At 33.5% G+C, this 8,380-nt stretch overlaps 1 long non-coding RNA gene across 1 annotated transcript; it reads left to right on the forward strand.

The window, feature by feature from the left end:
* Nucleotides 1-301: 301 nt before the first annotated feature.
* LOC144365509 (uncharacterized) lies at nucleotides 302-7,891 on the forward strand. Its single transcript, XR_013424018.1, has 2 exons — nucleotides 302-915; nucleotides 4,050-7,891. It is a non-coding gene; the product is annotated as an uncharacterized LOC144365509 (long non-coding RNA).
* The last annotated feature ends 489 nt before the right edge of the window (nucleotides 7,892-8,380 follow it).

The raw sequence follows: 8,380 nt of genomic DNA on the forward strand, positions 1-8,380 counted from the left end.
TCTTTTGCTGAGAAGAATTTTTTTTAGTTTGAATCCATTCCATTTATTGATTCTTAGTTTTAATTCTTACACTATAGGAGTCTTATTAAGAAAGTTGGGCCTAATTCCACATGATATAGATTAGGGCATAGGGCAGAGTGGTGGGAGGAAAAGGGAGGGGGCTAGGGATTAGCAAGGATGGTGGAATGTAATGAACATCACTATACAAAGTACATGTATGAAGACTTGAATTGGGTGTAAACATACCTTAGATTAGGTAGAGGGAAGTGAAGGGAAGGGAAGACAGGAGATGTGGGGATAAGAGAGATTGTAGAGAATCAAATGTAACTGCGTTACTATTACTGTTCTTGATGGAGTCTGCCTGCAAACGGGATATTCTGTCAAGGTATAGATAAGTAACAGCGGACATGCTTGCAAACGAGGTGTCTGCTGTCCTTGGGAGGGCCTGCTCGCAAACGAGAGGCTTCTTCAAGGTTTAGATAGGTAACAACAAACATGCTTGAAAACGAGGTGTCTGCTGACCTTGGGAGAACTTGCCTGCAAACGGGATGTTCTGCCAAGTGGGCTAGGAGGGCACTGAGAAAAATTTTTTTATCTGTTCTAAACAAAGAGCAGAGCTCAGCATACTCCAGGCCGAGAGTAGATTAGCCATGAGAAGCGGGTCACTTCTGATTAGAAAGTAAAACTTCTGTGTGCTATGTTTAATTAGCTGAAAGACCTGATTTATTGAAGTTGGAAGGCTGCCTTTTTTGTTCACAATACTATAAAAAGATTGCTTGTACACAATAAAGGACTTTTTTTCTGCTGCTGCTTTGCTTGCTCTGCTTCTTCTTCTACTTCTTTGTTTTCCCATGCTGACCTGCAAGTGAATTACTGCAACAATTGGCGTAGTCAGCAGGATCCAGCACCGAAAGGGTAAGCACCCCGGGTTAAGAAAACGAAAGGGGGACTTTCGGGATTCAAAAAATATCGAAAGGTATCGCCCCAAGTTGAAAGAAACTTTAGGGGGAACTTTCAGAACTAACAAATATCGAAAGGTATCGCCCCAGGTTGAAAGAAACTTTAGGGGGAACTTTCAGAACTAACAAATATCGAAAGGTATCGCCCCAGGTTGAAAGAAACTTTAGGGGGAACTTTCAGAACTAACAAATATCGAAAGGTATCGCCCCAGGTTGAAAGAAACTTTAGGGGGAACTTTCAGAACTAACAAATATCGAAAGGTATCGCCCCAGGTTGAAAGAAACTTTAGGGGGAACTTTCAGAACTAACAAATATTGAAAGGTATCGCCCCAAGTTGAAAGAAACTTTAGGGGGAACTTTCAGAACTAACATGGAAAACTCCCAGTCTTTAAAGGAACAATATGTGGAGTTACTACAAGGATTATTATATTCCATAGGTGTGAAAACATCTCATAAGAGACTCAAGGAGTAATTTAAATTATAGAATGTCATTGTCACTGGTTCCAATATCAAACTAAGATCCAGTTAAATTTAGGGGAATAGAAATTGGTTAAAAAAGAGCTCCGTAAGCAGCATCAGGCTGTGAATGTTATTTCTTTGAAGATTTGAACATTGTGTAGTGCTATTACTCAAGCATTACAATTATTAGAAAGCAATAATGAAAAGGGCTCTCTTTGTGAAAGACAAGTTAATACATCAGAATCTGAAAATAAGGTTAACAAAACGGAGCCCAAAGAAAATATTTGTCATACTATAGATGACTCTCCTAAATCAGATCTGAGTGATGAGGCAGATTCAGAAAGTTCAGATAGTGACTCCAATATGAAAGAAATTATGGAGGGCCTTAGTGGATAATATGAAATTTAAAAAGCAAAGGTCCTCTCTTAAACCTACTACTCCTTCTAATATTTCTCTCTTTCCAATGACAGAGTATAGAGTTAATGTGGGTAGAAAACAACAATGTTTTTCATTTCCTCTTACTATGATACATGATGATGATGATGATCTTGCAGCCCCTCCTGGTTGTTTTGTTGATCCACCACATTTGTTTCCTATAACTAAACAACAAAACCTTCAAAATCCCCCAATGATTGATGTTCACTATACTGCTATGGAATACAAGTTTATAAAGGATTTATAAGCTACAGCCTTTCAATATGGCCCTCAGTCTCCCTTTGTGCTAGGGATGTTAGAAAATTTGGGAACTTCTAAATTACTTATTCCTTTGGATTGGGAGGCATTAGCCAAAAAAGTTTTGGAGGGATCTCAATTGGTTACAATTAAGAAGTTGATGGGAAGATGAGGCACAAAAACAAGCTGGAGAGAGTGAAGCTCAAAATCCCCCGGGACCCAAGGAGGATAAGTTAATGGGGGAAAGTAATTACCCTGCCTTTAGAGACAGGCTCTATATACAGATCCAGATCTTCAACAAGTTTGACAGGTTTTCTTAAGAGCTTAGAGATGTGTAATACCCACTGGTCAGGCACAACCTTCCTTTACTAAATCTATACAAGGGGCTACTGAAACTTACACTGATCTTCTTGCAAGACCACGTACTTTTGTTATGAAGGCAATGGGTCAAGATCAAACAACAAAGGTATTATTAGAAACATTAACATTTGAAAATGCAAATCCTAAATGTAAGCATATTTTGGGGCCATTAAAAGGGCAAAACGCCTCATTGAGTAAATATGTGAGAGCTTGTGCTGGAGTGGGAGAAATTGAACATCAAAGTTTCTGTTTTTGCTGCAGCCATGGCTGGAGCCCTTAAACCCAATAAATCAGGAACTTGTTTCAATTGTGGATAAACAGGTCATTTTAAAAGGAATTGTAAAAAATAAAATAAAATATATAAATAAAATTTTATGATACTTTCTAATTACTGGCCGGTCATTTTTCTAGGACTCTTACCTTTTCCTAGATTCTGTATTTTTTTGAGCTCATAATTTTGACCCTACAGACCTAAGTTAATGTTTTTCTGATCAGTTCTATTTTTGATCAACTGTGAAATATTTAAACATTACAATGGAAATTTCACCTAAAATAGCTACAAGGCCTTTATTGTGTTATGTGTGCACATTTGTATTATATGTTGTATGTCTGTTTGTGTGTGTATGTCCATATGTCATGTACATGATATAAAGATTGATATATATGTAAAGAGCGCTCATAAAAATTAAAAAAAAATGGATCCAAATATTTTTAATTCACTGATTTAATGGTTCAATTTAAATTGGGTAAACAGATAAAAATAAGACGTCTTTAACATGTTAATGACTGATATGCTTTGGTTCTAGGATTTTTTTTCAACAACAACAAAAAAAAATGGCTAACACGGTTCATTATACTTGTCTAATGTTTTGATAAAATAAGTAAATTAATTAGACATAAGATTATTTGTTTATAAATATTTGTTAAATATCTGATTGATTTACAAGGTTAATATGCTAAATGTTAAATATACCATTAAATGCTTTTAACTCCTTAAATTACATTAGATAACATTATTAATAATTTTTTAAGTTGGTAAATAATATAAATAAGTAAATAAATAAATGGTCCTTTATCATCCCTAATATTTAGACACTATATTTTCATAATATGGTAAATAAATGTGATTAATTGTATACTACAAATAACAAAATATCTCTTATTAAAATGGAATAATTTGCCTAAATTCAAAAATTTACAAAGATTATTTCAAAATATAAATAAAAAAGGGGTTAACAATAAATAAATAAATAAAAGTTTCTAGATATGGATTTAATAAAAAAAAATATATATGTTTCCGGAAGTGAGTAAATAAAAGGATTTAAACAAGTGATAAAAAAGGTCTATGTATGTTGGCAATATAGTTTTAAGTAAGTGATAAAGAAGGTCTGTGTACGTTGGCTATATATGTAAATTTTTGAACAAATAATCTTGAAAAAATTAAGGATTATACAGATATGGTTAAACAACAACTGTTATTTTACAATATTCTAATATGTTATTTCTTTAAGAGCTAAACTTAATTAATATAAAAACATCAATAGTAATTATGGTACTATTACTCTTCTTTGTATATTAAATGTGTTCATATTTTCCAGGTATACAAGTCATTAAGATAAAAGCTTTAAAAAAAAAATTACATCAAGCTGGTGTTCTCCAAAAGGTTGCAAGGTAATTTAGGCTTATAAAAATAACATACTAAAAAATATTTATATCATTTAATGTTCTATAACTGGGCCTATTATCAATAAGATATATAAAGTTTTATGTTACTTTTTACAACACTCAGGTACAATTTAAATGTATTTTTTAAATTAATGAGAGCCTTACCTACATAAAGGTTAATATTATAAAACACAAGAACATTTTTCTATTTTTCTAAATAAGGCTAAAAGCTTTCAGCCTTTCTTTATTTCATGTTTTAGATGTGTTATCATATTGTGTTAGTTTTTACTCAAATAAACTTAAACAATTATTTATATATAAAATTTATAATATAATATTTAAAAAAATAAATAAAAAATAAAATAAACTTTAAAACTACAACACTTTACTTAATTTATAAAGATAGCCTTACTTACCTAAGATAAGACTCTATGTCCTATCTGACTACATGTAAAAATAACAACAAAATTAGTAGGCCAAATTTCAGAATATTTTACTCATATTAGAGCACATTCTACACTGCCAGGACCATTAATTAAAAAAAAATCAAAATATTGATTAACTATTATTCCCCTTACAAAAGGCTCATCTAGAACATACTTTACTTTATACAAACACTAAAGGACTTTATAATAAATACAAAATAACTGTTCATCATGTGCTTCTTTTAATATTCCTTACTGTCCTCCTGGTGTTAATCCAAGGGGACTCCATCCTTATGCCCTTTAACAAATGGATGTTGTTATAATTCAGTCATTTGGACAACTAGATATGTACATCATACTATTGACACTAATACTCATTTTCTTGGGCCACAGTTTATCTTAAAAAAAAAAAGGCTGATGCAATCATTTCTCATTTATTATCTTGTTTTGCTATCATGGAAATTCCTTAAAAACTTAAACTGACAATGCACCTACATATACCTCACAAAAATTACATTCATGACATTACACATACATTTGACATACCTTGTAATAGTCAGGGTCAAGCTATTATAGAAAGGATAAATCATACGTTAAGAAAATATATACTAAAAATAAAAAGGGGGGATATGGCTATGGCTTATATACCTCAAAATATACTTCATAAAACTTTACTAACTTTAAATTTTTTAAATGTCTGGTCAACTTCCAAGGTTCCTGCAGCCCAGCAACATTTCTCTACATTTATATCTCAGCCATTATTTCTACAAATTGGAAATACCTATGTGGAACAGGGATAAAAATAAAGAATGGATTTCTAGGTTGTTGCACCACATGGGAAGGGGGTTTGCTCTTATTTCTACAGGTAAAACACCTTTCTAGGTACCTTCAAGACTTATCAAATTGCAGAATAAGTGACCCATTTGTCAGACAATTTCAGGAGCTGGCAATGCAGAGAGCTTCTACAATGGCAACGAGAACAGCGGACCCCGCAACATGGGGACAGATAAAAAAGTTGATTCAAGAAGCTGAAAAAAAAAAAAAACCCTTCAAAAGGCAAATCAGCCTTTAAATCCTGTTAATCTTTTATTAGCTATGCTTGCCATTATTAATTGCCAGGTAAGTATAGTTTCTGCTCATTCTTTTGCTTATTGGGCCTATGTTCCTAACCCTCCTTTGGTGCACAGTGTTTCCTGGGGAAAACCTGAAGTTCGTGTGTGTATTAATAATACTAATTTCCCCCCCTAATGTATGTGGGGGAATTAAAAATATTCCATTCTATAAAAATCTGTATAATATTTCTAATATAACTGTAGCTGTTGACGGAGTCCCATTGTGTATAGGGGCTCGTTCTTTCTGTTTGCCTCTTATAGCACATAACAACTCTTTCTTATATTAGTTGGGGAGTTAATTATCATAGTTACCCTACTGCTGTTTTTACTGTCATATCTTCCCGAGGATTTAATACCTCTAGTATGTATGTTAATCAATCATGACTATTATCTGAAGAATGTTTTGTCAGAACTCATCTTCCTTTATGTTCAGCTAAATATTTTGAAACATTTTTAACTCATTTAAAGTGAAAAAAAAATGTCATGATCATCACCCTAAAACAGTAGTCAAATATCAAAATATCACTATAGTTGGGTGGAGTCTTAATCATTCTAAATTTATAAAAAGTTGGTCAAATCGTACTTTAAGATGGCATCGACATAATGGGACAATAAATGCTTGGGGTAATGAGACAAAATGCAACATTATGCTTTGGTCTCTCCAATGTTACAGGATGTAAGGCTTTCCAATACTCAAGGGGATATATGGAAATTATGGGCAGTATCTGGGAAACTCACTGTATGGACTGGAAATTTCAAGTTAGATGTATCCCTTTCCTCTCCTTTTGAAGTACATCTACATATTAATCTGACTTATTTTTCTACATGTGTTAAATTCCCTTATTCTCTTATGATTGAAAACTGGGAATGTAACTTGGGGAACAATATCATGTATAAACTGTTATCTTACTCAATGTGGAAATAGAACTAATTGGGAATTAATAGAAATTAATAATTATTCTTTAGTTATTGTTAAAGCTCGCACAGAATTGTGGGTGCCTGTTAAGTTGACTCATCCTTGCTCTGATTCATTGTCTGTTACTCATTTGTACAATGCTGTTCAAGTTTTGTTATATTGCTCACTACAATTAATAGGAATAGTTATAGCTTCATTCCTTGCAGTTGCTTCTGTAACTGCCACTGCTGCGATAGCTAGTGTTGCTTTGCATCAAGACATTCAAACTGCGAATTTCATGAGAACATGGCATCAAGATGCTCATTTAATATGGCAACAACAAAAGGACTTAACTCTCAATTAACTACAGATGTGATCAATTTACAACATACTGTTTCCTGGCTTGTCGATCAAGTGACTATCTTGGCTACCAGAAGTGTACTGAAGTGTGACTGGAATTCTTCTCATATTTGTGTGACTCCTGTGCCATATAATACCAGTGATTCCTGGGAAATTGTTAAAGGATGGTTAAATGGACATCAAAATTTAACTTTAGAAATTATGAATTTGTAAAAGACTATAATGGTCACCTTTAGTAAGACATTACCTGAACTAACAGGATCTGACATTTTACAAAAATTGTCTTCAAGTATTGCTAATTTAAATCCCTTAAGTCATTTCTCTACCTTGTTAACTTCTTTAGGTAACATTGTAATAATTTTTGTTTTATGTTTTGTTTTGTATATAGTCATCCAATGCTGGAAAAAGCAAAAGCAACTGAAACATGAAACCTCTCTTGTCGCTTCTGCTAAGGCTCATTTACAAAAACAAAAGGAGGGAGATGTAGAGAATCAAATGTAACTGCGTTACTATTACTGTTCTTGATGGAGTCTGCCTGCAAACGGGATATTCTGTCAAGGTATAGATAAGTAACAGCGGACATGCTTGCAAACGAGGTGTCTGCTGTCCTTGGGAGGGCCTGCTCGCAAACGAGAGGCTTCTTCAAGGTTTAGATAGGTAACAACAAACATGCTTGAAAACGAGGTGTCTGCTGACCTTGGGAGAACTTGCCTGCAAATGGGATGTTCTGCCAAGTGGGCTAGGAGGGCACTGAGAAAAATTTTTTTATCTGTTCTAAACAAAGAGCAGAGCTCAGCATACTCCAGGCCGAGAGTAGATTAGCCATGAGAAGCGGGTCACTTCTGATTAGAAAGTAAAACTTCTGTGTGCTATGTTTAATTAGCTGAAAGACCTGATTTATTGAAGTTGGAAGGCTGCCTTTTTTGTTCACAATACTATAAAAAGATTGCTTGTACACAATAAAGGACTTTTTTTCTGCTGCTGCTTTGCTTGCTCTGCTTCTTCTTCTTCTTTTTTTTCCCATGCTGACCTGCAAGTGAATTACTGCAACAAGAGATAGGGGAATAAAACAGACATTATTACTTTATGTATGTATGTGGATATATGAGCAATATGATTATACAATATGTGTACCCAGAAAAATGAGAAATTATATCCCATCTATATATGATATATCAAAGTATATAAGTGAATTCTGCTGTCATGTATAACTAATTAAAACAAATAAAAAATTTTTAAAAAGAAATAAGTGCATATAGCACGGTCACAGTATACAAGGTCAATACTTTAAAGTCCATTTTGACCTCATAAAATATGTTTAGAAGTATGTCCTCTGCTTGTACTGTTTGGAAGAGTAGTGACAGAAGGGGATATGGACACTGGGAAATATAGTCAAGAAGGTACCAAGTGGAAATGTACAGGATAAGCAAGTTTATAGATCTACTGTACAATGTAGGACGGGGGTGATGAAA

This window comes from Ictidomys tridecemlineatus, chromosome 7 (assembly GCF_052094955.1).
Source record: "Ictidomys tridecemlineatus isolate mIctTri1 chromosome 7, mIctTri1.hap1, whole genome shotgun sequence".
Classification (NCBI taxonomy): domain Eukaryota; kingdom Metazoa; phylum Chordata; class Mammalia; order Rodentia; family Sciuridae; genus Ictidomys; species Ictidomys tridecemlineatus.